The sequence below is a fragment of the Canis lupus genome, chromosome 6 (genome assembly GCF_003254725.2).
Source record: "Canis lupus dingo isolate Sandy chromosome 6, ASM325472v2, whole genome shotgun sequence".
NCBI lineage: Eukaryota > Metazoa > Chordata > Mammalia > Carnivora > Canidae > Canis > Canis lupus.
Genome location: NC_064248.1, coordinates 59,988,439 through 60,016,285, shown reverse-complemented (window position 1 = coordinate 60,016,285; position 27,847 = coordinate 59,988,439). Strand labels below are relative to the sequence as shown.

At 36.8% G+C, this 27,847-nt stretch overlaps 1 long non-coding RNA gene across 3 annotated transcripts; it reads left to right on the top strand.

Annotated features, from left to right (window-relative positions):
* LOC112640930 (uncharacterized) lies at positions 1-27,847 on the top strand. 3 transcript variants are annotated; one of them, XR_004816797.2, is made up of 4 exons: positions 1-477; positions 14,209-14,428; positions 26,128-26,311; positions 27,459-27,847. It is a non-coding gene; the product is annotated as an uncharacterized LOC112640930 (long non-coding RNA). The 3 variants fall into 3 exon arrangements; XR_003124355.3 differs by lacking the exon at positions 14,209-14,428; XR_004816796.2 differs by lacking the exons at positions 14,209-14,428; positions 26,128-26,311; positions 27,459-27,847 and adding an exon at positions 2,482-2,788.

The following is a 27,847-nucleotide window of genomic DNA, read 5'->3' as shown; positions in this document are numbered from 1 at the left end:
GAAAAGTAGGAACAAGCAGTCCCACTATCTAGCTTCTGTACCAGGACAAAGAAACTGGTTGGCCTCACACACAGGCTCTGCGCATCCTGAGGAAGGTCAGCACCTTGCCAAAAGGAACTTTTATAATTGAGCTGGAAAGCTAGATAAACCTGAAACAATTAGTACACAAATAAAGGAAAACTATGGAATTCTGAGAAAAATGCAGAAGGAATTCTAGAATCCCAGAGAATGGAGAGATCATATGCGCCCATTAGACCTTTTAGAAACACTCAGGGTAGAATGAATACAAAGCAATAGTCATAGGGCCTTATCAGTGCTAGGACCAGCACATCTCTGAGTCATGTCCTTCCTCCTGCATAAAATAAGAATGACAGTACCTGACCTGCAAATGTGCAAAATTACTGTGGGGAAAACAAATGAGACCATGAGGACAGAAGCATTTTCAACACTATAAAGATCTGAAGTCTATGTAGAGTGGTATGTATTATTGGGTTGCTACATTAAAGTGAGGAGAAATCTTTCCAAAACATATTCATTAAAAAAGGCAGCTTGGAAACAGCATATTCACCATGGGATTAATATTGTTGGGGGGCGGGAGTGGTATGTGCCACACGCAAGCCTCTATGGAAAGCCCCACAAGCCACTGAGGGGACAATGTTGCTGATATGTATGCCTACAGAGTGGCCCTGATGAGAAGGAAAAATGGTACTGTGCTTATTAATCCATCCCCAAAAGTAAATAACATAAATGCCATGTTAAAGTAAAAGGAGAAGAAAGGACAAAGGGCAGGGTGGCAGGGAGGGAGAGAGATGAGGGAGGGAGAGATGAAAAAAAAAAAAAAAAAAAGAATGTAAACCTTTTACTGAAGTCTCTCCATGATGTCAGAGAGTGAACAGCACTGCTTGGCAATCTCTGTTTACACATGTGGAGGCTCTGCTCCAGCTTGACACCATATTCTCCTCCTGTCCCTTCCTGCACTCCTTCTCCTCCTCCTCTCTCCTGCCCTCAGCTCCCCAGCACCCCAGAAATTCTCTACCTAAATCTGGCCTCTGCACCCTCTTCTCTTACTCTTTCTTCCGATGTTCCAAACAAATGCTGTCCTCTGCATTGCTGCCTGTCCTTTCTCACACGTGGTGGACTGCTTTCTTGGGTCCTTCCCATTCTTTGCTTGCCCATTAAGGCTACATAGCAAAATAAGGACCTAAGCCCTAAGGAGACAAAATAAGATCATTATATAAATACAAGAGGGTGCTATACAAAGATCTATGGGATTGCAGTACTCCTACTGTATGCTAGGTGGCCTTTCAGAAAGGAGCTTTATATTTCTTAACTGCTTTAATTCCCTCAACCACCCTATGAGATAGTGGCTGCCCCACTTTACAGAGGAGGGCAATGAAACCCAGAGAGGATAACTAATTTGCCCAAAGTCTCAAAGCTTTAAGTCTGACTAAGAAGCCTGCACTCAGCCACTAGAAGAGATGGTTGTCTGGTAAAGGAAAATGAATCAATGTTCAAAGTATTGAAGTGGATTTTGTAGGGCCGGGAGCAGGGGTGGAGGGTGGAATTTCATGGGTAGGGAGGGTAATGCCTGCTGAAGGGGTCATAGCCAATCTCAAGAGCGCTTATCATAAGCTTATGACAAGGTACAATACAGTCTAAAGCCAAATCCTCTCTAGGCAATGCATTCTCAAAGGCTGAATTTGTAGGGTGAGGTATTTTTGACAAATTAAATTTATATTGGCTAATAATTTTATTAAACTCAGGGAACACAAGAGTCAAATGAAACAGAATGAGAACCAAACTAAACTCAATGAAGGCTCATATATTAAATTTAGTCTAGACTTTCCCTCCCAAAATGATTAGGTCTAGGAAGAGCCTGCTAATTAGGGAGAACAAAGCATCACACGTTCCCAAAGCTTGCGTGTGGAAATGGCATGGCTTTGTCATTAGGCATTGCATGAAGGTTGATATGTCATCTATTTTGGCTTTTGCAATGTTTTCCCACCAATTCTGTGTATGTTTGATAAGATGTGAAAGCAATATGAATTTTTCTATGAGCTGAAGTAATCTTTTTTTAAAGTTGTGATTCTTTTTAATTTTTTAAACTAATATTCTCATCTTTTCTCTTTGGTCCCATGAAGGTATGATATTGGGTGTGATTAAGAGATTGTTTTCATGTATTTAGACTTCAGGTGAAATTCTTCAGGTACATTCCAGAGTCTAGTAATTGACTGTTATTAGTATTAATAAGAATTACCCAGCTAAATCCCACTGCCATGTCCTGAAAATTTACCCCTTAGGATCAAGCCTCAGTAATAATTTCAGTGTGTTGAGATGTAATTTTCAGTTCACAGACCTCTCAAAAAGGCAAAAACAGATATGGGAGTTTAAAGTTTGAGATAACAGAAAGGAAATTTCTTTAGTTTGTGCTGCTTGGAATTAGAGATACATAATAAGTAATCATTTCTCTTCAAAATGCAGGAATCCACTTGCTATAATTCATAGGATGGGGCTGATACACAGGACAAGCAATCATTCCCATAAGGAACTCTTAATAGTGGATTCTTTCTATGCATTTCTTCAAATGAAGGGTACCTTTGGCTGTATTTCTTTTTGCGAGAGCCGTTTTCTTTGCCTTCAAATCTCTGTAATACATATTATTTGAATATCTGGAAAATGTATTATTGCCTTGTAAGTGGGTTGTGAAAATTACCAGCCCACAGAAATTGTATCAATATGCTTCATGCTAGGGTTTACTCTGATGAAAAATAAAAGAAATTGGCCTTCTTTCCTTTTCATCTGATATAATTTGTTGCTTACCTTGGAAGAAAAAAAAATTTAACTCTGCTGATAAACAACTACTGGTATATGTTTTAAAATATGGGTAAATTCCAAGAAAAGGCAATCTAGGTTTTCCTGATTCTCCTGTTTAGGCAAGATATAGGCTAAGGCTTCTGTGTGTATATTCTCTTTCCACAACAATGCCACGACAAAACCTGTCCCAATTATTCCACCTCTCTATGTTAGAATTCCATATTTTTAAACCTGATTCAACAACCATTCCACACCAGAGGATATGTCATTACTTGTGAAATGCTCAGTGCCTTTCAATAAAAAAAGATGAAATAATTTTACATAAACAAGTTTAAAATGTCAAGAGAACCAAAATGGATCTATTTGAAATCGTTTCTGAAACAAAATTTGATTTTTGTCAATAGTGCATAAAAAACAATGAAATAGCCAAGAAAAAATTTTCATTTATACAGTCCTTTTGACAGAGGGTCAGTTCTAGACTTTTAAAACTTGGTGTCCTAAAATATTACCAACACGTTTAGTTCAAAATAGAATATTTTCAACAGGTTTGCTTTCAGTAAAACCGAAAGGGTGATTAATTGCAATAAAATATATTAATAAACTATAGCATGTGCTATTTCACTGATGTGCCTAATGGCGGGAAGATGTTAATTATTTGATAATCACCGCTTTTTAAAATTTCTGCATAAGAAGTTTCAGCCATATTTCCATTGTGAAATATATAGCCATCTAAATCTCTATCCCCAAATCTTTAAACAGATCTAGGTAAAGATAGGTACTTTCTCTATCCAAAACCTGAAAGTGATTTTACTAATGCATCCTTATAAACAGAAGCTAGGTCAAAATATCTTAAATATGGCACATTTCATGTTTCTTGAGAAATTTAAAAGTGATGCCTATCTTCAAGGGGTTTATAGGAAGGAACATTATATAAACAAAGCCAGCTTTGGGTAGAGAATAATTTTCTCTTTAATGTGCTTGTCCTCATCTGGAAAAATTGCTCTATTTTTATACAACATCAAATTTTTGAGTGTTTCTTCCTGGGCTGTGAGTGGATTTATGAAGGCTTTTTTCTTTTAAGAACTTAGAGAAACAATCCTTTTCATTCTCTAAGAGGAGTACCCATTTATAATTGTGGTGATTTGTATTTACACAGTAATATTACCTAAAAGACCAGGATGTTCTACCTCTGGTAAAGTGACTCTTGTTTCAAGAATCTCCAGAGAACTTATCCCTGAACCTTTACATTGCATGGGTTTTAATATGTTGACATTTCCAAGAATAACATGGTCTGTAAAGAGCCCAAGAGTGAAGTGGGAGCACTTCTATCAATGATACTTTTGAAAATGAAATATATTTCCCAGGTTCCTTGAGATAGAAATCAGCAGTGGGGAAAGGTGACTGCTCCATCTGCTTCTAATGAGTTGGAGGAGGTGACCTCTGACCAAGGAACTAGGGACATGAGGACACAGTACTAAAACCATCTTCTCTTGTGACATAAATGGAAATTCACTTTCTAAATAGTTATGGTTTTTCAAAAGGTAATGGTAATTTAGCTTGATCAGACATCTTTCACATCTGTCATCTCCTCATTGATATTCACTGGTATTCCCATATTTTCTTTCCATTTTATAGCCTCTTAAACATTTCTATTTATGTGCTGTGTGTATGGAGCATAGACTAAGTACATACTTTATAGTAGCCTCCCCTGGCCACAGCTTTGGCACTTGGTGCCTCCATACCTTTGTAAAGAGAGTCCCTGGGCTGAGAATGCTCTCCCTCCAGATTAGAATCCTCCCTTCCTCCTGGGCCTAATTCAAAGACCTCTGCAGTTGGAGTTCATCTTTTATCTCTTGACACATTACATACTTGGATGTGCCAAGTGTGCCAGGTAGTGTATATACTTCTGAATAAATGCATATCCCACTGGTTATTTTGCCACTCACATGCCATTGTGTTTAAATGTTGGATCTTTCCAACTAGACTTTAAGTTCCTATATGAATAGAAGACATCTTTCACTTTGGGATATCTTGAGTATGTATGGCAAAGATCTTTTTATATAATAAGTCAATAATTCTTTTTTGAGTGAAAAGTAGGCAAAAGATAATATTAGTAGAAAACATGAAGTGTATTAAGATATAATTGACACATAATATTACATTAGCTTAAGTGTACAACATAATGATTTGATATATATATATATAACAAAATGATCACCATGTTAAACCTACATCTATCACCATACATACTTACGAACTTTTCTTCTTGTGATTAGAACCTTAAGATCTATTCTTTTGGCAAGTTTCAAATCTAAAATACAGTATTATTAACTATAGTCACCATAAAGACTCTTAACCATAAAAAGCTCCTCACATTTTAAAGTATATTTACACTTGGAAAACAGCACTGTAAGACTAAAGAAATCTCAACTAAGGAAGCACCTCAAAGATTTTGCTAAAGTAGACATTTAAAATTGAATCATATTAAATTAAACTACCAAATTCAATAAGCAGAACTCTAAATCTTTCAAAAGAGGAAATCTTTGAAGGATACTAACAGATGACACACAAATAAAGAAAAGGTAAACTAATGTTTCAAAGGTCAATAATGTATGAGTTTTGATTCAAATGCAAGCTGCCGTCCTCCCTTTGGGGGTTGGCGTGAACAAAAAATTTAGTCATGGATATTAAAAAGAATTTCTTTAATTCCAGAGTCTTTCACATAGGAAGCTTAAAACATGTTTAAAGTCTTATCTAGTAGTTAGATCACCTGCTATGGTCACTTTACATCTAAAGCAGGGAAGCCAGAAGGTATAGGAAATCCAAAATCATACAGAGCTTCAGTAATTTGACCAAGAAAATAATGCATGCCTTCCAAATCCCTGACTAATTCTTTGGCCATGGGATTACATTTTCCATACTCCTGACATACGGAAAAATAATGAGAAACATAATTTTTAAAGAGCTACTAGTGACCACTAAATTTAAAATTTTCTAGAAACCACATTTCTAGTCTATTCCCACTGTCCTGCACTAACCTAAACCTTTTAAATTTATCATATTACTGCCATAGCTTCCAGTAGGACTCTCCAATCCCAACCTCTCCCCTTACTAAAGGCCCCTCAGTATGTAAGTCTCCCCACATCATACAGCTCAAGGACAGTACTGCTCCCAACTTCATTTCCCTGGTTACTAAAATCTTATAAAATCTGATCACACTCTGACTAGACAACCTTGTTTTCCTTCTGCTAAATAGTTTAATATGTAAAATTGTTTTCTAGATGGATCTAGTAAATTAATCTTTACTTTTCTGATGTGTTTTAATTGTCTGAAGGTTCACCACAATGCCAGGTACCAGTTGGATGCTCTATATATGTATATGCTAATTGATTAATAATTGAAGAGATTTTTAAAAAGTGCTTGTGAAGTACTGACCAATTGATGCATGTCCTATAAGCTGCTTTGTAATGTTACCATCTAATCCCCTACATGGAAATATTAATGGGTTCAACAGTTCTGGGAAAAAAAGTCAACTTCCCTTTCCCCTCAAAACTAGTGTGCTCTAAAACATTCTCCTAACAAGATTTGCCTGGTTTCATCATCATTCTTAGAATCCTAAAGATGCTTCCATATTTAGAGATGCTGAATACCAAAAGCCTAAAAGCAGAACTTATCTACCCTTTTATAAGCACTTCAGTAAGTTAGACCCAATAGTTATCAATGCAAAAGTAACATTTGTATCTCTCATACAATAGGTGCAGAGTTCTCTACTCAAGAATTTTAAGACAATGCATAAGAAAAAGGATGCAAAGCAAGCAAATTCTATATACCACAGAATTAAAGAAAGCTCATTTTTCCACAATTAAGAGGAATTGTGAATATTCACATAATAGCTCCTATCCCAATTAATTGGAAAATTCATCCATCTTGAGCATTTGTCTGCAGGCCAGATATTTATATAATTCTACTTCTCTGGTTTAATTTTGATCTCAGGTGGGCAAACAAACTTGTATTTCACAATGGGGCCCTTCTTGTCAACCCTAGATGATCAGCTCCTTTGCAGCTTGATGGTGGTCAAACTCAATGAGTGCTACTACAGTTGGAACAGTCACGGGTCACTTCCTTGTGGATGAGATTCCCCAACCTGCTCTATCTGCATCCAGCAAGGAGACAGCATTTCTTGGTCGATTATAATTATCAGACCATTTCTTAGGCAAAGGTCAAGAGAAAATGTACAATTCCCAATAAACTCATTATTAGTAAGGGTGACTCCTGGTCACCTATTGCTGTTTAATGACCGAAATTCACAATGGCACAAGTAGACAACTGACATTTTGCCTGAGCACACATCTCTGGCCAGTGATAATTAACCTGAAGGTAAAGAACCAGTCATTTTCTTAATTCAACAAGGCACCTCTTTCAAAGTTGGGGCTCTTCCTGTTTTAATAATCAAAAGGAAAAGACCTTTGGTACTTAATATTTAAACAAAATGTTTAATATTTACACAGTAAAGTTCTTCTTCTGATATTAAACCAGCATTAAAGCAGGGATGGAAATTGGTTTATAATCTCTGACACTAGGCCCGGAGCCTTGTAGTGTAGTAAACAATGTCACTCTTCAGATGGGCACCACCTGCAATGGGTTCAGAAATGTCAACTGTAATTAAACATTTTATTTCAAGGATAATTCATAGGTTATGTACATGAAGGACTGCTTTCTGCCATGAGAAATTTCAAAGTACTGGGCTGTGTAAATAAGAAGCAGGTCTCTCTCTCTCTCTCTCTCTCTCTCTTTTTTTATTATTGTATGTTTTTTTGAAGCACATGCAAACTGACTGAGACCTAATTAATATTATTCTTAAACATATGCTTCATATTTTACAAAGATTTTTAAAGTCAATTTCATGAAGCTTGTCTGGTAATGATACATTTCTACCTAACCAATTATTTCTTCTAGCTACAAGTTAAGAATACTGCAGGGGGGAAGAAAGGGTATGATTTGCTACAAGCGAACATGGTACAGTAATGGCAACGTTGGGATTCGCTCTCATCAGTGCCAAATTTCTCTTCTGGGGCTTTAGTTTTAACTTACAGTTTGAGTGAAAGCCTGGAGAAAATTGATTACTTTTAAAAAGATATGCTATTCAAAGGTGTAGGGGTCACCTAGCACCTCCAATAATGCTTCTAATCCTAATGAGAATTTAGGAATGAAATTATTCAATTAAGAAGTGTGTTTATGTGTGTGTGTGTGTGTGTGTGTGTGTGTGAGAGAGAGAGAGAGAGAGAAAGCAATACTCAGTTTTCCCAATAAAAATTTATTCACTGTTCCTTCGTAGCAATTTTTACAACTAACATAATGAATCAGAGACTTAAAATACACCTTCCCTGGCCCTCCACCCTAACATTCTACATCATTTTTTTCCTAGGGGAAAGACCTTAAGTAAAAATGCTATTAAACTCATGAAAAAAAAATTTGGGTAAAAGTGGCACCTTTTTGTGCACTTAACACAGTTCGTTATAAGAGTATTCTTTTCTCTAACTACATACGGCAACTAGGAAAAGGGATGCTCTGCTTGTCTGCCTCTCATTTGCTCTCCCTGCTCTTTTTAAATTTACTTCATAATTGTGTATTATTTTGACACATGTTGTCTACCAAATAGAAGGACATATGTACACGAACAGGCTCAAACACAAGGGGAGGGGGCATTTACTAGAGAGTACAGAGCCACACCCCTCCCAGGTGGGTGCCCTGCAGAAAGGCCTGGCACTGAACACACAGAGACGTACCCACGGTAGCACTGTTTCTGAGATATAGTGGTGGTTCCTTCCCACTGGTGAAAATATGTTTATAATATCAAATGGCAACAGACATAAACTACTATTCCCAAATAAGTATAGTATAGGATACTTGTTAAAGGAATCCTGATGGTGTTTCCTTTAATTGCCTTTTCTTTTGGAAATAGGATAACCATAAAAGCTATGGGAAATATGAGGAAAGGAGATGACACACTAAGAGAAAAAGGCTATCTATATAAATCCTATGTATACAACTTAAAATTACATAGAATTAAAAAGCTGATATAGAAAAAAAATAATTGAAGGAAATATGACAGCAGTGTGAGTAGTTTTCTTCCCATCTCTCAAATGTCTGTAATGTGATCATGTGAGTCCAGCTATTAAACATCTACGTCAAGTAAGAACATGATCATCTTAAGGAATTAAAAAGTCCACAGAGCATCCACGCATTGAACGAGGTAGAGAAGAAATTTGGCAAAGGCTTGGACTAAACATAATTTGAGCTTCTTTGTCTCGACATCTCCCACTCGACTAAGAGGGAATAGACCAAAAAGAGCGTTGGCAGACTAGGAATGAAGGAAGAAGGTAGAGGAACACAGTACCAGAATGGTTAGTTGGTACCAGAGCTTCTGTTAAACTAATCTCAGATCCTAAATACTACAGATTCGCTTTGTCTTCCTGTTCAAATGCTGCTTTCTCGGCTGCAAGACAGAAGAAAGACCAAACCTTCCCAGCCCAGCTATACCCGATCCTGGTTAGGAGAGGGATAAAGCCTGTTGCTATGACAAAATAGGATTACAGCATAGGGGACATATTTCAGCTGTAGAAACCCCCACTGAATCAGCCCAGACACAGATATTAAACTCTGAGGCCACAAAGCCAGTAAACAACACAACTGGCAAGATGGCACAAGTGACTGACTTGATTGCTCCACAAGTTTCTGTATTCAAGCCACATACATGAGTTCACAGGTTGTCATCTCAATAAGCCCCTTTGACCGTTTGGTGAATATTTGTCTCGTGGCTTGGCAAGGTCTCCCATTTTCTCCTTCAACCTAACGTGATTCTCCACTGCATCTCCCAGCCTTAATTTCCTCTCTGCAAAAAAAAGTGCATGATTGCAATGAGCCTCTTACAGTGGCAATGCCCAAAGGCCTCCATGCAATAAACCCCACTAATCAGCCTTGCAGTCTTTGGGGGTGAAGAGGTACAGGGTTCCAGCTTGGGAATTTTCGCCAAAGAATTGGGTGAAGTGCATGGCAGCCACAGAAGAGTAACTGGAGTAAAGACTCTTCCCCTAGAGCCTCCTCCTTTGCCTATGGAAAAGGCTCGGGAAGAGGAATCCTAAATCATTACACCTGGTCAAATAATAAGAATTCATTTAGAACAAATACAATATTAAAAGCTAATTTTTTCCCCACAAAATTAATTAACTTTTCCCTCTACAAATATATTACTAAAACTTTCTCACTGCACAAACTCTCCAAACAAAATTAATGGTTTTGTTTTGAAAATTAATTTAGATATTAAAAAATTATATTTTTCCACCAAGATCTCAGTTACTCAGATTAAATATTAACCAAAAGCTGTCTTCTGCTTAAATAGAATTTAGCCTTTGAAGTGTTTTTATTAATCTCTTCTGATGTAGGTGCTTGAAATTCTATGAAAGTGCTGCTGCTACCCGTTCTGTGCATCACTTACTGTAATTTATTTTCAGAACATAATTCTATTTATAAATGAAAATCCTATTAAAAGAAGACAAGAAAAATTAGTCCTAGACTTTGCATGGGTAGAGTAGAAACAAAATGAGCGGCCTAACCTGAAGTGACATTTACAAATTACCTGTTAATTTAAACCGGGTTGAGGGATGACAGAGTTTAGTCAGACTGACAGGAAGTACCGGAGGAATGACAGTTGGGTCTGGAGTGGCCATAAAGCTCTTACTGCCAGCACATTTCTCTGTGCTCCACCACCACCCCACTGTCTCCCCAAAAGCTTCCTGCCCGGTAAATAATGTATTTATAAAAATATTTACATTTTTGGCAGATTAGTGAGTAAAGGTATTACGCAGCTGGAAGCTAGCCTCCTGTTTAAAGGGAGGAAATAATTGATTTAAAAAAGCTTCAGGCTTTAGTCATTGAGTGACATCCCCTCCCCGCCAGCCCCCTCCACACCATCCCTACCATTTAGGCCCAAATAACCAGTTGGTGTTTTCCCATGAGTCTCTTTGAACACAGGGGCCTGTATATTGGCATATAGATACGCACAACCTTCTCTCTCTCTCCACCACGGTGTTTCAGAGGACAAGCCATCAGAAACAGCTGGTGCTCCTTCTATGCTTTCTACCCCATTTTATTATTTTTTTTAAGATTTTATTTATTTACTCAGAGAGAGAGAGACAGAGAGAGAGAGAGAGGCAGAGACACAGGCAGGGGGAGAGCAGGCTCCACGCAGGGAGCCCAACGTGGGACTCGATCCCGGGGTCCAGGATCAGGCCCTGGGCCGAAGGTGGCGCTAAACCGCTGAGCCACCCGGGCTGCCCTTCTACCCAATTTTTGAAATGTAACAACAAAAATGAGTCCTAAGTAATAATCTTTTGAGAGGAAGCCAAAAAGGGGGAAATAATTGTTACACCCTTGAATATTTTGTTATAGACTTGAATATTTTTCATTCGATTTAAAGGACTACCAACCCAATTAAGAATCCACAGATACCACCTATATCGAAGTAGATTTCAGTATGTAGCAATTAAAACTCATTTTTATCAAACATCTATTCCACATCCAACTTACAAAAGATGTATGTTTTTTATATGATGGGCATATTCTCAGTTGCACTAATAAAAGTTACACACATGCATGGAGTAGAAATACAGGCACACAACCCCGACACAACACATACATAACATACAACACACATGTGATATATACCCAGTCATCTGGTTTTTATGAGCAAGCCTCTTTGTATCTTAAGGAAACAAAACCAGTGGGTATTTTAATTTTTTGAAACGATTTGAGAGAGAGAAAAAAAAAATAAGCAGGGGGAGGGCAGAGGGACAGGAAGAGAGAATCTCCAAAACTGTCTATTAAGTAGAAGACCATCCCTATATTCATAAATTAATAACAATAAGTACATTTAGGTTAACAAAGTAGAAATAAAAAATCAAAATACATTTAACTAAAAAGATGCATTGAACTCAAATGAAATGAACTAAATAAAATCAAATTAAAATGATAAAATAAAAATAGGAGACCATCTCTGTATTCTTAAATTAGTGACAATAAAAACATCCTGGTGTTTTATCTGCCTGCATCCTGATTAAGGCTCCTGCTCCTTTTGTCACCTTTAAATGCTTTTGTCCGTTGGAGAATTCTGGAACTTTCAAGGAATTGTTACACTTTCTTCTTGTTTACCCATTCTGGAATTCTATGGACAGTACAGGGATAATTCTGTAGCACAAAATAATTGCTATGAATTATTCACATCCTGAAATCTTCACACAACTTTCAGTAACTGTTCTGAGCTGGAAAATTATTGTGTGTAGCTTACTTCTCTAAACAAATGTCTCTATATTTGTGGTAAGACTGTCTACCAGAGACTATGAACCATGAATATATTGTTTTAGAAGAGCAATTTTACCAAGTAAGAAACAATTTTATCTTGAAATTTTGATCCAATGATCCTTCTTTTCTATTATCTAGCAATAAGGAATAATTCAATCCCTTGATATGCAGATAATTAGAATAGTCACATGAATAATTGGCATTTCTAAATAAAAAACTAGTTGCAAAGAGGTTAAAATATTAACTTAGAGCAAAAAAGTCTGAAATCTGAGACGCTGATGAAGAGAATCTGCTGGAAAAAAGGATCCTTTTCCTTGCAGTTCCTCAGTTGAGCTGGATGAGGGCCAGTCCCATTTAAAGCCCTCTCCACAATATGCCAGGACTCTGATTATCAAGTCATTTTAAGCTCACACCAAATTCAAAACAAAGTTCAGAAAGGATAGCCAAGAGAAATTTTTCCATTCTTCCTCCATCCCTTTACCCCAAAAGTGCCACAGAAGCCTTCCTCCTCATGCCATCTACTATTAAAAAAAAAAAAAAAATCAAAAGCCTCTCTTGTCCTCTTTGGCATATAAAGAAATACTTTTTATACTAAATCCTAGTTTTGAGTCTTTCTTCAATCTGAGTTTAGAGATAAATTATAAATTATCTGTGTCTTAGACTCCTCTGTCACACTGCTGTCAAGAAGCATATGCCTGTTTGGAAAATCCTGGTTATTTCTACAAGATTTATGAAATGTTACTTTGCTCCAAGATTGATATCCATGTCCTTATTCAGTATATCAAGGGCATATGATAATGATAGCGATCAATGTTATTTTAACACTGCACAAAGGCCAGGGTGTCAAGGCCATCACTTCATTAGACAACAGAACTATTGATTATTAACTAGAGACTAGCTAAAATCGAAATACCTGTACAATCTCCCCATGCCAAAAAATCATCAGTGGGCGGGCAAGCAGATTACATAATCTGTCAACCACTATGAAACTTTCTCAAAACTAAACAGACAGTATGAGGAGCATTTCAAAGGGTGTTTCACCGTGAGAGATTTCTCCTTTATATACCTTGACCCTCTGCCATCTTCCCTCCTAAAGCTCAAATAATTTTAGCCTCATAACACTCTTTGAGTCTGCCCTTATGATGTAAATGCTCATTAAAAATTGAGGGAAAAGGGGTTTTGAAAACTGTTAAGGTTTGGGTGGGAATGAAAGGGACATAAAGAAAGCAAGAGGCGACAGGTGTAAAGGGAAATAATTAAGGACTACTGTGCCCTTATTCCAATCTTCCTATTTTTGCCTTTTTAAAAATAGTAAATGTTTTCTAAATATCATAGGGCTAAAGGAAACTACATACTCTCCCCTCCCTGATAAGAGACATATTATTATTTAGCTGGATCCCATCATTTTTTATATGCAAATTGATCAGACACCCATTCTCTTAAGCTCTGAAATCTGTACACTCATTGCAGGTGTTAAAGTGGCCTCTCTATCCTGAAGTCATATATTTGGACTCTCAGGCAATTTCCCCATCATGTGGGCTTTAATTGGACCATGTTTCCTAATCAGCGTAATTTCCCCCTTGACCAGCCCTCTATGTGCATACACTTAGAAAAAAGGAAGTGGGTTAAAAGGAGGGCATTGAAAAAGAAAATCAGCCTTCTCAAAACAGCAGTTTGAACACTTCCTAATGGAGCTCTAAGAACTCATCCTAAGTAAAGCAAATGGCATGAGGCATGTGGAAAACTGATTAGTGAGGACCAAAGCAGACATTTATTGCCCAGAGGTAGAAAGTCCACTAATCTTCCTGTTAAACCTGTTTTCATTTCCTTCTCAACTAACCTCACTCTGGACCAAATTCATCACCTGTCCTAAGCCTCCAATTGCTACTGAAATTAACGAAGTCAAGGGAACAATAGAGGGAACCTCATGGGAATTTATTCCTCCCATTCCTCCCAGCATTTCCAAAGATAGTGCTGAAGCCCTGAAACATCAGGGCCTTGGTCTTTTGCAACTTTCACTACATTTTTGCTTTTCAGAAGAGGCCATCAGAACCCTGCATCCTGGTTCTGAAATTATCACCAGCGATCTTGAGGAAAAGTGATGGGATTGACATTGGTGAACTGAGCACACAGGGAAGAAAATCTGTAATTGATGGCAACACGATCGCATACCAGGATCCTCTGATGTCATGAGTCTAAGTCCCACGCCAAGCATTTTTGGTGATTCTAGGCTTATATGGAAGAGCTCCTTTGATAGGTGAGACATTCTAAAGATGCAAAACTTAAAAAAGACCATCAAAGCTGGAACAATTTGAGCAAAAAAATATATAACAGTATTTGAGTATAGCCCAAAGTATAAAATAAATATATGAGTCCATACTCCTACAAATTAAGGAGTAAATAAATGAGAAAAAGATAAAGATCTTCCTCACAGAAGAATTCTGAATAATTTATATCAATCCTCTTCCCTCCAGAAGGTGGTTTTGAGTGCTCTCCCCCAACTGCCCCATCCATCTTTCCTGCCCTTGAACTGAACTGGATTTAGTGACTTGCTCCTAAAGAACTGAGTATGTACAGGGGGAGTGGAGAAATCTGCCAAATGTTACCTGGGCCAGGTGATCAAGATTAATATCACCAGTGATAAGTCTTGTGGATAACATGCACCCCCCAATAGGATGTGACAAAAGGGGCACTTCACCTCTGTGGTACTCTTCCCCAAAACATATAACTCCAGTCTAGTCAGAAGGAAAACATCAGATAGACCCAAATTAAAAGACATTCTAGAAAATAAATGGCCAGTAATCCTCAAAACTGCCAAGGTCATGAAGACAAGACTGGGAAACTGTCCACAGATCAGAGGAGACTAAGATGTGATGTTTAAATGTGATGTGGTGTTTAAATGTAATGTGCTGTCCTGAATTTGATCCAGGAGTGGAAAAAGGACATTAGTGGAATACCTAGAAAAATCTGAATAAAGTCTGTTGGTTTACTACTAATATCCCAATGTTGGCTTCTTAACTTTGGCAATGTATGTAGAATGTAAACATTAGGGGAAGCTGTGTGAGGGATATGCAGAAATCTTGAATTCTCTCTGCAATTTCTCTGCAAATCTATAATTATTCTAAAGTACAAAGTTTATCTTAAAAATCCAAAAAATGTCCCTATAATGACCAGCCTAGAATTTTTTCACTGTGTAAAGAAAAGGAATAAAAATGTAAATGATAGCATTTTTGCCAAGATAAAAAATAAAATGAGAAAGGATAATCTATTTGTACAAAACAGAACGAAACAAAACAAATACACTGTCATAGACATATGAGTACATAGTGTATGTATAAGATACACCTATGTGTAGATATTAAATATACAGAAATGTACATAGATCAATACTATAACTGCTATTCTAGTATTCATTCATTTATTTTATTCATTTACTCATCCACTATTTTGAAATAGTAACTGCTACACATGAGACACTTTGCTATGGGCTGGGAATCCAACCATGGAAAAGATGAATACAAAACCTTACCCCCAGGGAGCTCTTTTATAAGCTCATTCTTCAGTGCTCCAAAACTTTTAAATCTTCACAAATTTCATGTATCCTTCAGAGGTATTTAGTTTAATTTAGGTTTTGTTTGTTTGTTTTGTTTTGAGTAAAATTCTTAGGTTCCAGATCCAGACATACCATTTAATTGAATACATGGTTCTGTGCAAGATTCTTAACAGCTACCCGTGTCTCAGTTTCCTGGCCTGGAAAATGTGGATCATAATAATTACTTCTTCACAAAGCTGTTGTAAGAGTAAAATAAATCCTCACATATGTTATAAAATGCTATGCAAATGTTACCTATAACTCAAAGAATAGTTACTGTGCTATCTGGCAGGGCCCAGTAGGAATAGGAACCCCAGCAGAATGAGGAAACAGAAAGGAGGATGGAGTTCAAACTTTGGACATGGGAAGGTACCAAGAAAAAAACCTTCTCTACTTCCTAATCTTGCCTGGAGTCAGCTTTGAAAGTGGATATGTAAATGTATAGAAGAAAAGTGCAAAACAATCTTGTGAAGTAAGAAGGAGTCACACATTACTATCCCCATAAATGGATGTGGCACCTGAGGCCCAAAGATATTGAATAACTTGTTTGAAATTCCACACTGAGCCAGTAACACATGAAAATTAAGAATTTACTCCCCTTGGCATTGAGACCGTACCACAAAGATTTGCCATTTAGCACACCCTTTGTGCTTAGGCCCATGTTAGCAGGACTAAAACTGCTTCTTGGATTTATCAATGGTTATGATCGGCAGGATTCATGTACGATTGTTTTGCCAGATGGGGAACCAAGGCCCTCACGCTGCCATTTCAATGCAATCCTAGTTAACGCCAGGCAATCCCTCCCTGCCTTTTCCTGCACTGTTTATCATCTCTAACCCCATACCACTGGCTATCTGTGAGAGGCTTCTACTGCAAGCAATATGCCAGTCTTCACTCTCTCCCTTCCCTTGTATTGTATGATACAATTAAATTATGATGTATACTTGTATTTTAATGTTATATTTATAACTGTACATATGCCCAAAGGCTTTAGCAGGAGTTACATTTTTATATCTTGAAAAAATACATATTCAAAACATCAGTTTTTGAAAAGCAAGAAAATTTCTTTAGTAGTTTTCCTCTTTTTGCAAGAGAAAAGTTGAAGTTCTCCTTTGGCTACTTTATGAAACATTAGATAACTTTGAAAAGGTTTTTTTTAGTTTTATTGAAAAGATTCTAGAGGTTCTTTTAAGCTGTTTTCTTGCATAGATGGCATAGAAGTGACAATCTATTTCAACGCAGTATTTCAAGTCCATGACCATTTATGGAGTTCTAAGTTCTTGAGATTGAAAAAAAAAGAAGAAGAAGAACTAGAATTCCTCAAGGAATTTACTAACTGGTGAATGTAGAAAGCAAAACAGAAAATAATATAACAATTTTGTATTACATATAGATTGCTCTTGAAGTTTAGTTGCAATTGTTGGGCAGATAGTCATGAGAAAAAAAAGGTAGAGGAGAAGTATTTGAATTGGATCTTCAAGAAAAGGTACGAGTTTAACAGAAGAAGAAGAAGTATGTCTAAGAAAAGAGAATCACATGAACAGAGACCTTGAATCATCAAAGAGATTAACCATGTTAGTGATTCACTGACAAGACCAGAGATGATAAGACAAAATATGGTGGGGAACAGTTCCTGAAGGCCCTTTTAATCCAAATTAAAAAGATGAGGATTTGTGATTTACAGGTTATGTAGATCTATTTATGGTTGGTAATGGAGGGGTGTGAGAGGTCATGAACAGAATATTCAAGAAAAGACTAATAAAAAAAGAAGACTAATAAAATTATCCAGGCTAGTTAAACAGTATTCTTGGAAGACACATGTCAGTTCACTAAACAAATTTAATTCAGTTTTAGAAACGGGAACTGACTGATAATGGTGTGTATCAATCAGAATTTAGTTAGAAAAACAGAACCACTCTAGTTATATCATGCAGAAATGGATCCAACAGAAGGAGCTAGAAACTTAAGACCCATTAGAAAGGCTGAGGGAAAAAAGATTGGAAAACCACCACTATCATCCAGGAAATCAGGAAATGCCTCAATTTAATACATAATGGCACTGATGGTCTCAGTTTTCTAGCACCTGAGCAGTACAGAGGAACTGCAGAGCACCCAGAAACCTGTAGCAAAACCTACTTGCCATCTGCTATTGGTCAAACACCTTCCCAGTGTTGCCCAGAGGCAATAATGGTTCTGATTCTCTTTTACCTTCTGTCTCTTATATAAGTGTCTTTCCCTGGTGGAATGTAAAGCAGAATTCTTCTGACAGAGATTCTAAGAAATTTGTTCTTATGCCTCAAAATCCCCACACCACTGATAGTGCAAAGTTGGGAAATGGTATCAAGTTGCCCATAGGCAGTCCAGCATATTGTACAAGGAAAGTCAAGATCTGGGGCAAATATTATTTAAAATATATTAATAGTAAAACTTAAAGTTCTCAGATACATTGTAAAAACAAAACCACCACCAAAAAGCTAGAGGACTAGTTCCCAAGAATTCATGGACTCTGCTCTTTTCTAATTCCTCAAAGTTTTTCCCAATTCAAACGTATTAAAAATCAATGAGTCAAGCCTCCCCACTCACTGGATCTTCTGAATTCAGTTCCAGCTAACTCAGTCTTAAAAATTACTCATGATGATTCACAAGACTTTTGAAGATTTGAGAGATACAGAAAATGTTTAGTTTTGATATAGTGAAATGGGATTAGGTACTTACAGATAAAATCTCATATGAGAATGATTGTGGATTCCCATGGAATTTTCTATAAGGTTTTCAAATACATAGAAAGATCCATTAAATTTTGTAATTCTTACCATCTACAAAACACAAATATACACATAGTAAGGTCCTTATATCTTCTAGCTGCTTTCCCTTGCTCTTAGGATAAAGTCCAAACTTATAAATTAGGTCTATCAGGCACTGGTGGTTATGGCCCTTGACTACCTCCCTAGGTTCATTTCACACTCCTCTTTCATTCTTCCCTACACAAGACCTTCTTCTGCCAGGAATGTGCTTGCCCCTAATTTTTCTGCCTCCTCCCATTCATCTCTCAAGGGTCAGTTCACATGGCATTTCCCTTGGGGGGTGGGGGTCTTCTCTGCTCATTAGTCTAAGATCTCCATTATTCTCTCCCACTCTGTCATGTTCTATGCTTTTTCTACACAGAATTTACCTAGTGTAATCACATAATTATGTGCATAATTTATTATTAATTATTTGTTATATTTCTGTCTCTTCCAGTAAATTTTACAAAGACTATGACCTCCATTTGCCTTATTTATAATTGTATCTTCAGGGTCTAGTGTAGTCTGTCATGTAGGCACTCAATATCTAAGATAGATATTGAGCACCTGTGGTCCCTCTCACCATCTATATAATAAATACCTACTGTCTTACAAACAAATCCTTTGAGGTTATTTCCCAAATTATTCCTTTAAAGTATGAGAACATTAGAAACTGGTTAGTTCATTTATTTCAACTTGTTTAATGTATACATGGTAAACCAGGACCTTTTAATTTCTGTGCTTAGGCCAACTGAAGTCTCACAGTCTTTGAAGACCCGGACAGTGGACCATTGCCTTGGGAATGGATATTGTGTGTAAGAGAGTGACAAGTTTCAACAAAGAAAAATAAGAAGAAGACACATCCATGTGCCCTAGATCAGATTCTTGCCATTGGACAAGCACTAGTGGTTCTGGGTATCTAGTCCAGGAACAAGAAAGCTTTTTCAGCAGCCACAACACCCTCTTTTCTTGAAACTTTTGATCTGTGGCAGCTGCATCTTCAGAGTGGCAGTTACCCAAAAATGAGTGAAATTAGCAGGAAAAACACTTATTTGCATGTTATCATCTAAAATAGGCCATGAGATGGGGAAAGGGAGGAACATTTTGATTCGAAATTACTGTAGACTGTAGCCAGAAGAAGTTGGCTGGTTCTTTTCAAATGTGTTATCAATAGGTGATTGTCAGATGACTCATGCTTTTACACGTAAGCTATATAAGAGATCCAAATGCAAAACCCCAGCACTCAGGGACACCATTTGGATTTTTAATGCTCCCTTGAGAGCCTAGAGCCCTCAAAGCAATGAATAGATTACAATGAAGCATAATACAGTATTTTCATTTCTGACAGTCTTATTCTAAAATGGCCTGTTATTTAAAGAAAAATGATATCCATTTTTAGTAGCCCAACACTGAAATTTAAAGAGTTAAGAGCCCTTCAGCTTGGATAAACTCATAAACATATGAAAATTAATTTTGCATTATTCTTTGAGACTTCGCACTTACAAGACAAGTGGCAAAACTGGCACTGTCTTTCTGTTATTCTGTCGACGTAAAAGGAAAGAACACAATTAGGGATGTGGCAATTTTCCACTCTTTTTTCTGCCCCTCGGCAGCTGAATGGCATCGCTGTGCAGAAGCAACTGAAACAGCAGAGATGTTGATGATCAATGTATTGAACAATCTCACAAGAGCAGGTTCAAAGCCAAGTTTAGGAATTTGTTGATGGGAGAAGTCACATGTAGCATCTAGCAAAGAAACTATTCAGAAATTGCCTGGATAAAAGAAAAGCACAGAAATGAACAGCATGAGCTCTCAAGCCAGTCTGCCTACATTTCCATCCCTGGCTCTGCTACTTTCCAACAGTGAAACTCTGAGCAGGTCATACACCCCTCTGTACCTCACTTTTCTTTTCTGTAAAACAGGAGTAAGAGTATTATCTCTTGAATGATTGTTGTGAGGCTTAAATGAGCTAGTAAATGTGAAGTGGTTAGGACAGTCACCTGAAGCATAGTAAAGTACAGATAAATGGTACTATTATAATGATGTCACTTTCTGAAGGAAATGTTCCAGAGCCTGGACCCTTCCTCCAAAATAAACATATTCATGAGTACCTTTGGGTATCTTCATTCATTGCTAGGTGCCATATACTTTCATAAATACACCCTGAATGAAAATAACTGTGTTTATGACAGTAAGCCACACATAAATGTTCATCTAAGGCAATTTCTATAAAGAGCTAGAGAGTAAACATCTTAGGCTTTGCAAATGCTCAACTATGTTGTTGTAGCCTGAAAGCAGCTATAGACAATACTTAATGAGTTCATGAGCATGGCTGTGTTTCAATAAAACTTTATTTACAAAAACAAAAGGTGGGCTAAGTTTGGCCCCCAGGGTATAGTTACCTACTCCTGACCTAATGGATTCTTCAACTCAGAAATCTTTTTATAAGTCGTTTCTTAAATGAAAGAATTAAGAAAAGTAAGATCCAAATCTCCTTAGATACTTAGTCCAAAGCTTCACAAGGCATTCCGTACATATGAGTGAAGTCCTTCTTGACATCATACTTAAATCCCCCTAAGCATTGAAGAAGTCTCTGTTTCCTCCCAAACTTGCAAAGAAAACCTCAGACTAATACCAGTTTACTTTTAATAACAATAGTCTACCATTTAACAAATATTTACTCTGCAGCAATGCTCCATCTCACTTGATGATGGCAAATTCCAACAGCACCACTTTCAGAATATACCCACATTCTGCTCACTTCTCCCACCACCACCAGTATCATCATAATCCCACTTACCTTCACCCTCGTCTGGTTTATAGTTATAATCCATCCTCAACTTAGCAGCCAAGGTGTTCCTCACAAAATGTGTCAGGTCATGTCACTTTTCTGCCTGAAACTTCAACGACTCTCCATCTTACTCAGAGTATAAACTCAACTCCTAAGAATAGCTGGTCAGACCCTCTGAGTTGGTCCTTATCTTCTTTCTGGCCTCCTCTCTTACTACTGCCACCCTCTACTTATTCTGTGTTTCCTGCCATACAGGCTTTGTGTTCACTCATTCTTTCCTCAACCACATGGCTTAATCATCTCCATCTTCCAAGTAAGCCTGCCCTGACCATCCCATTTCAGATTGCAACCCTGACTATCACCCTCCTTATTATCCTTGTCTACTTAATTTTTCTCCATAGCCCTTATTATATATTTATTTGGTGTGTGTGTGTGTGTGTGTGTGTTTTGTTTTGTCTACTACTACCACTTTGTAGAGTGAGGGCTACAAAGGGATTTTTGCTCATCTGTGTCTCCAGCATCTAAAATAATACTTGCCAGATAGTAGGTGCCTCATGAATATCTGTTGGGTGAATGACCCTATTAGACCCTTACCTATGCAGTAAGCATAGTTTTAAGTGCCTTAAAGGTATTATCTGCTTTAGTCCTCACAAGCTTATGAGAAGATGCTGCTATAATTCACATTCTCAAGAAGAAACCAAAGCTTTGAAAGATTACATGAATTGCCTACAATCACATGGAAAGTAGTGGAGACATGCCCAGCCTCTATGATTCCAACCACCACACTCCACTTCCTTTATTTAATCCTCACTTCTTGAGCAAAGGACTGTGATTTTCCAGATTTTACACATGAGGGAAGTGAAATTTGGTGGCACTAAAAAACTTGCCCAAGGCCACATGCCTGTAAATTGAGCAGCTACAATTTTAATTTCCATTTGCCTATCTCAAAAAAAAATTCTTTTAGATCATCATAATTTTAATGCTATGAGATTTAATGAGCTTTGACAAAGCAAGACCAATAAAATTTTACAAACAACAACCTTTCACACGTTGATGTGCTTAAGGCAACCATCCAGAAATCCCTTGTCCAACGTCTCACCAAATATGGCCAGTTATCTGTAGTTCCTTCCAGAACTAAGGTAGTTGCCATACATCAATAAGCCTGAGTAAAGACACTGCCATCATCCCCACTGCATTAAGGAGAAAGATGAAAAGAATGATAAACACCCTAGTATAAGGTGACAGATCTGCTTATAATGAAGGGGAAAATAAATCCAAGGATTTTACATTTCAAATTTGACCAGTTAGCTCATCCTGATGCTCCCAAATTAAATCCTAACCACCTAAAGTTCAGATATGTAAAAGTTGGGATTCAAGAACTCAAAGATGGTGACAATGCGCACTGAAAAGTTAATTACTCCACTTGGAACACAAATGAAAGCAATGCCTACCACTGAGCCCATGTTGAACCAGGACCCCTTTTACATGAAGGGAAATGATTGAACAAAGATCAGGAGCAGCAGCAATGGCTGAATTAGACCCCTCATCAGTAAGAAGGAAGGGCTGAGCAAATCTAAACAAAGGTGGCAAACACATGCAGGAACTGTTGTTTTGATTCCAGAAAAGCATAAAAAAGAAGGGACCATCTGGAAATTCTAATTTTTAAAAGGACATGGATAAACACAAATGCTTTATTTTATATTTTATAAAAAAAAATGGTAGATACATAAGGAGGCTATAAATACTAAGGACGTGCTCTTGCTTGCATTTTAAAGCATGGTTAAAATTGCAACAATGCATCAAGAGGTATCACAAAAGACCCGGAATTTTAATAATTTGGAGAGGGCCACTGATGCACAAAGGCAGGGGGAGGGATTAGATTCTTGATATCCAGTTCTCATCACACCAGGAATCTCATATTAATGTTTGTTAGGAAAAGGAATCCACCATAATTCCTGCAGCCTTAATGTTGAACAGAAATGTCAATATGTTTTATTCAACCTTTTATTTTTCTTCATAAGGTAAAATCTGGCTCATATATCTAAGTGCATAATAACCCTCAAAAACTCTAAAAAATGACAAAAATATTGCCTATATTTTATAATTATTTGATAATTACTAAGTTTATATCATTATCCGGAGTGCCCATCTACAATTATAGAAATACTTTATGTATATATATATATGTGTGTGTGTGTCTATGGTGTGTGTGTGCGTATATATGTATATATGTATACACACATAAAATCTTTTAAAATATTTCTTGAAAGGTTAAGGAAATAAAATACTATAAGAAAAAAATCTAATATGATTTTAAATGTTACATGTGAAAGAACACTTTAAGCAGGTTCCACTGTGTCTGGATATATATATATATATATATATATATATATATATGTCTGCACACAATCAGGATACATATAATAAAAGGCAATCACAAAATCTCAGAAACTCGACAATGATGAATAGAAATAATTTGATTAGAGAATGTAAACTTTGAGGCCAAAGAAAACTACATAAAATCCTCAAAGCCGAACTCAATACTTGGGGGTTGGAGGGGAGGAGGAGAAATGAGATTTTAAAAATATTTTACTGAAGTTTCAATTCAGAATGCTGCTCTGGAACTGTTCATAAAATATGGGCCATATCTTTACTATTATCTACGGCCACAGCCATGGGTGCATGCGTGCACGCGTACACACACATGCGCGTGCGCGCGCGCACATACACACACACACATACACCCCTAAATGGAATTTGTCACTATAGGATATTTAAAAGCCAGACTTGCTGCATTTAAAATGTATGGAATTTATTTTTAAACCAGCCATATCTGAATTCAATGCCTTATATTTTGAGTTTTAATTCCAATCATGCTAATTTTAAGTCACAAACATATATCTGCCGGTAATGAAGGTTGTTTAATTAGGTCCAGATAAAATAGCTCCAATTCTGTTTCTGATCCACCTGTCAAAGCAAATCAGTCTTTTACATGGCTAAAAAAAAAACAAATTAGACTAGCTGATGACTTTTTGAATATTCAAGTAGACACACCGAGGATAAATCCAAACAGAACTTGTGACTGAACAAAAGCCTGAAACGTGACCTCAGAGATGAAGATATCTTACTCTGCTGAAAGCAGGTTTGCAAGTGGGGTCCTCCAAGGGTTATGAAGTCAAGGACAGGGTGCTAAGAAGTAATGAGAACGATAACAAAAAAGGAACCAGCACTACAAGAAATCAAATCTGCCATAGCTTAGGGCAACGTACCAGCTCACTGCAGTGCAAGACAAACACAAACAATGGTGAAAACCATGACAGAAAGAATCAGGCAAACATTCTGTCTGCCAGAGTAACTGCAGAACCAGAGACATCCTAACTCAAGGAGTATGCATTATCCAAAATTACATATACATTATTGTCAAGGCTCCTAAAGATAGAAAACCTGTCTCCCTAACAGTCTAGTATGAATACTTTTAGAGTATGCTAGTCTTCAGATCAAGTTTACTTGTGTATAAAGCACTATACATTTGGGGATAGATCCACAGAACAGAGGGGTAAAGTGTTTTGAAATTGGTATGGTGGCCATATAAATAGGAAGCTTTAGATGGGAAGATACAGAAGAGAGGAGAGAAAGAATAACCAGAAATCCAAATCCTTGGAGTCTAAGAGGTACTATCTTCTAGATAAGACCCTTCTTCTCATGGCTGACTCCTGAGCAAAGATATGAGACGGGGTCAGTAGTCAAGATTCAAGACATAGAACTATCCTCCTAATTTAATACCATTGCTTGCAGAAAAGAGACTCAGGCTCAGTTGTCTTATTCCCAAGTTGCTTTAAACAAGGGACACAAAAATAACAACGATCCATGGTTTAAACATTTCATAGAAGTAATATATAGGGATCCCTGGGTGGCGCAGCGGTTTAGCAACTGCCTTTGGCCCAGGGCGCGATCCTGGAGACCCAGGATCGAATCCCACGTTGGGCTCCTGGTGCATAGATCCTGCTTCTCCCTCTGCCTATGTCTCTGCCTCTCTCTCTCTCTCTCTCTCTCTCTGTGTGACTATCATAAATAAATAAAAATTTTAAAAAAAGAAGTAATATATAGATTATACAAATGCTTATTATATTATACACATTTCTGCTTATATATATCATATATATCATATACATAAATAATTCAATGGAAAAAAGATTAAAAAATGAAACAACTGGATATACATTTGGAATAAAGTGAATCTCCATCTTTGCCTCATATGCAAAATTAACTCAAAATGGATAGTAGATCTAAATGTAAGAAATGAAACTATAAAATTTCTAGACAAATATAGGATAAAATCATCCTTGGGATAGATGAAGATTTCTTAGATTAGGACACAAAATACATGTATCATATGTATCAGAGAAAAGACTGATAAATTGGATTTAAAAGTATTTGCTCTTCTAAGCATGACATAAATAAAACAAAATAAAATAAAATACAAGGTACAGACTAAAAGAATAATTCCTATACCTATAGCTGACAAGCAATAAGACAAACAACTTTTTTTAAATGGGCAAAAGATTTGAACCAACACTTCAGAAAAGCTGATGTACAAATGGATAAGCACACAGAAAGATGACTTGTCATTAAGTCATCAGGGAAATGCAAGTTAAATGCAAGCAGGGACTGCAACATCACTACACACACATTGGAGTGGTTAAAATTAAAAAGACTGACAATAACAAGTCTTGGCAAGAATATGAAGCAACTAGAGTTTTCATATTTTTTTGTTTGTTTGTTTTATACAGTGGTATCAACCCTTGGAAAACAGTTTGGCAGCTTAGGTTAAATAAATACTTGGCTATAGAACACAGAAAATTCATCCGAACCCATTTCAGCTATGACTTCAACCATGCCTGCAAGTTACTTGATCCAGAAACTAGAAAACACCAAAGTATCATTAACAGAGTATCACCTGAGAAGTAGTACAAGGTAATGTTTAGAGGGGACGGAAATGTTTTCCATATGTTGGGTGTGCTGGTAGTTACAAGTGTATTAAATTTGTCAAAACTCCTTGAAATACACATCAAAATGGGTACATTTTATTATATGTAATTATACATCAATGAAGTTTATTTTAATAATATTAGAGTAAAAAAAAAACTTTAGAAAACACCTATTCAAACTCATTTATATTATAGATGAAGAATGAAAACCAAGGAACTTTGTCCACCTCAACAACCAGAAGAGCTAACAGAGATGGGCCAAAAATCCCATGTCCTAAATCCCAGTCTAGCACTTTCTCTCTGCATCTGCTACAGTTTCAGTGAACTACAGAATTCATTTAAATAGAATTTAGCCAAAAATGGCCTGGAGATTAGTAAGAGATTAGTAATTTTAATTCCTTAAAAACTAAGAGATTTTGTGAAACAATATTTTTGTCTCCACAAATTCCATTCTCTGTTATCTAAGCAATCAATCTCAATTCCTACTAACTTGTTCCCCACTCTAAATTCATGTATTCTGGGGACTGAGCCCCAACCACTGCCCTAAGGATGTGACCCAGGTGTCAAACTGACATTGTCCAGTACAATTGCCACTAGCTACATGTGGCTACTTAAAGTGTGGCTGGTTTGAGATGTACTACAAATGTAAAATAGTCTTTTGCATTCTTTTTTATTTAAAAAAGCTATTAAGATTTATATTGATAATATGTTAAAATAATACTTAAGATACATGGTGGAATAAAATATATCTTCAATTCCACCTTTCTTTTTTTTAATATCTCCATAGAAAATTTTAAATTACATATGTAGCCAGTTTTGGTCAGCATATTATTTCTATTAGACAGTGCTGGTTTAGGCAATTAGTATATCCATAATCTTCATCATATATACTTGCTTTTAGAAATGCATATGTCAGGTTATAGCAGGACTAGCTGTACTTAATTCAGTACATCATCATATGTTAGCCAGTTTGTGTTGGGCTATCACTTGCAATTAAAAATGTACTACATTTTATGGTTCCCAAACTGGTATAAACCAAAATATTGAACTATCTTGTATATGTTGTCATACAATTCTCAGGTGCCTTCACATCCATTGTTTTTGTTTGTTTGTTTGTTTGTTTGTTTTATAAGGTACTCATTATAATCATAAGGAAACTGGGATTCAAAGAGAGTAAGTTATATGACCAAGGTCAAGCTAAGAAATGAACAGAGAGGAGTTGCTAAATTCAGGTGTTTGGAATCCAGACGCTATTTCTTGCTGCTTTGGCACCACACTTTGCTGACCAACCTAGAAGATTATTTTTTTAATTTGAAGGTAACGGAATCAATGTAAATGAAGGGGAGTTGTCATTAATGGGTCCCTGTCTGGGAATTGATTCACTTAAAAGATGATTTGTGACATGCTTCTAAGATTAATACGCATTCCAAATAGTATCAGGTCATATAAAGTGCATGGGGACTTATAGTACTATCAGAGAAACACTACCCTAAACTCAAGGAACAGAAAGTAAGGGATTGTT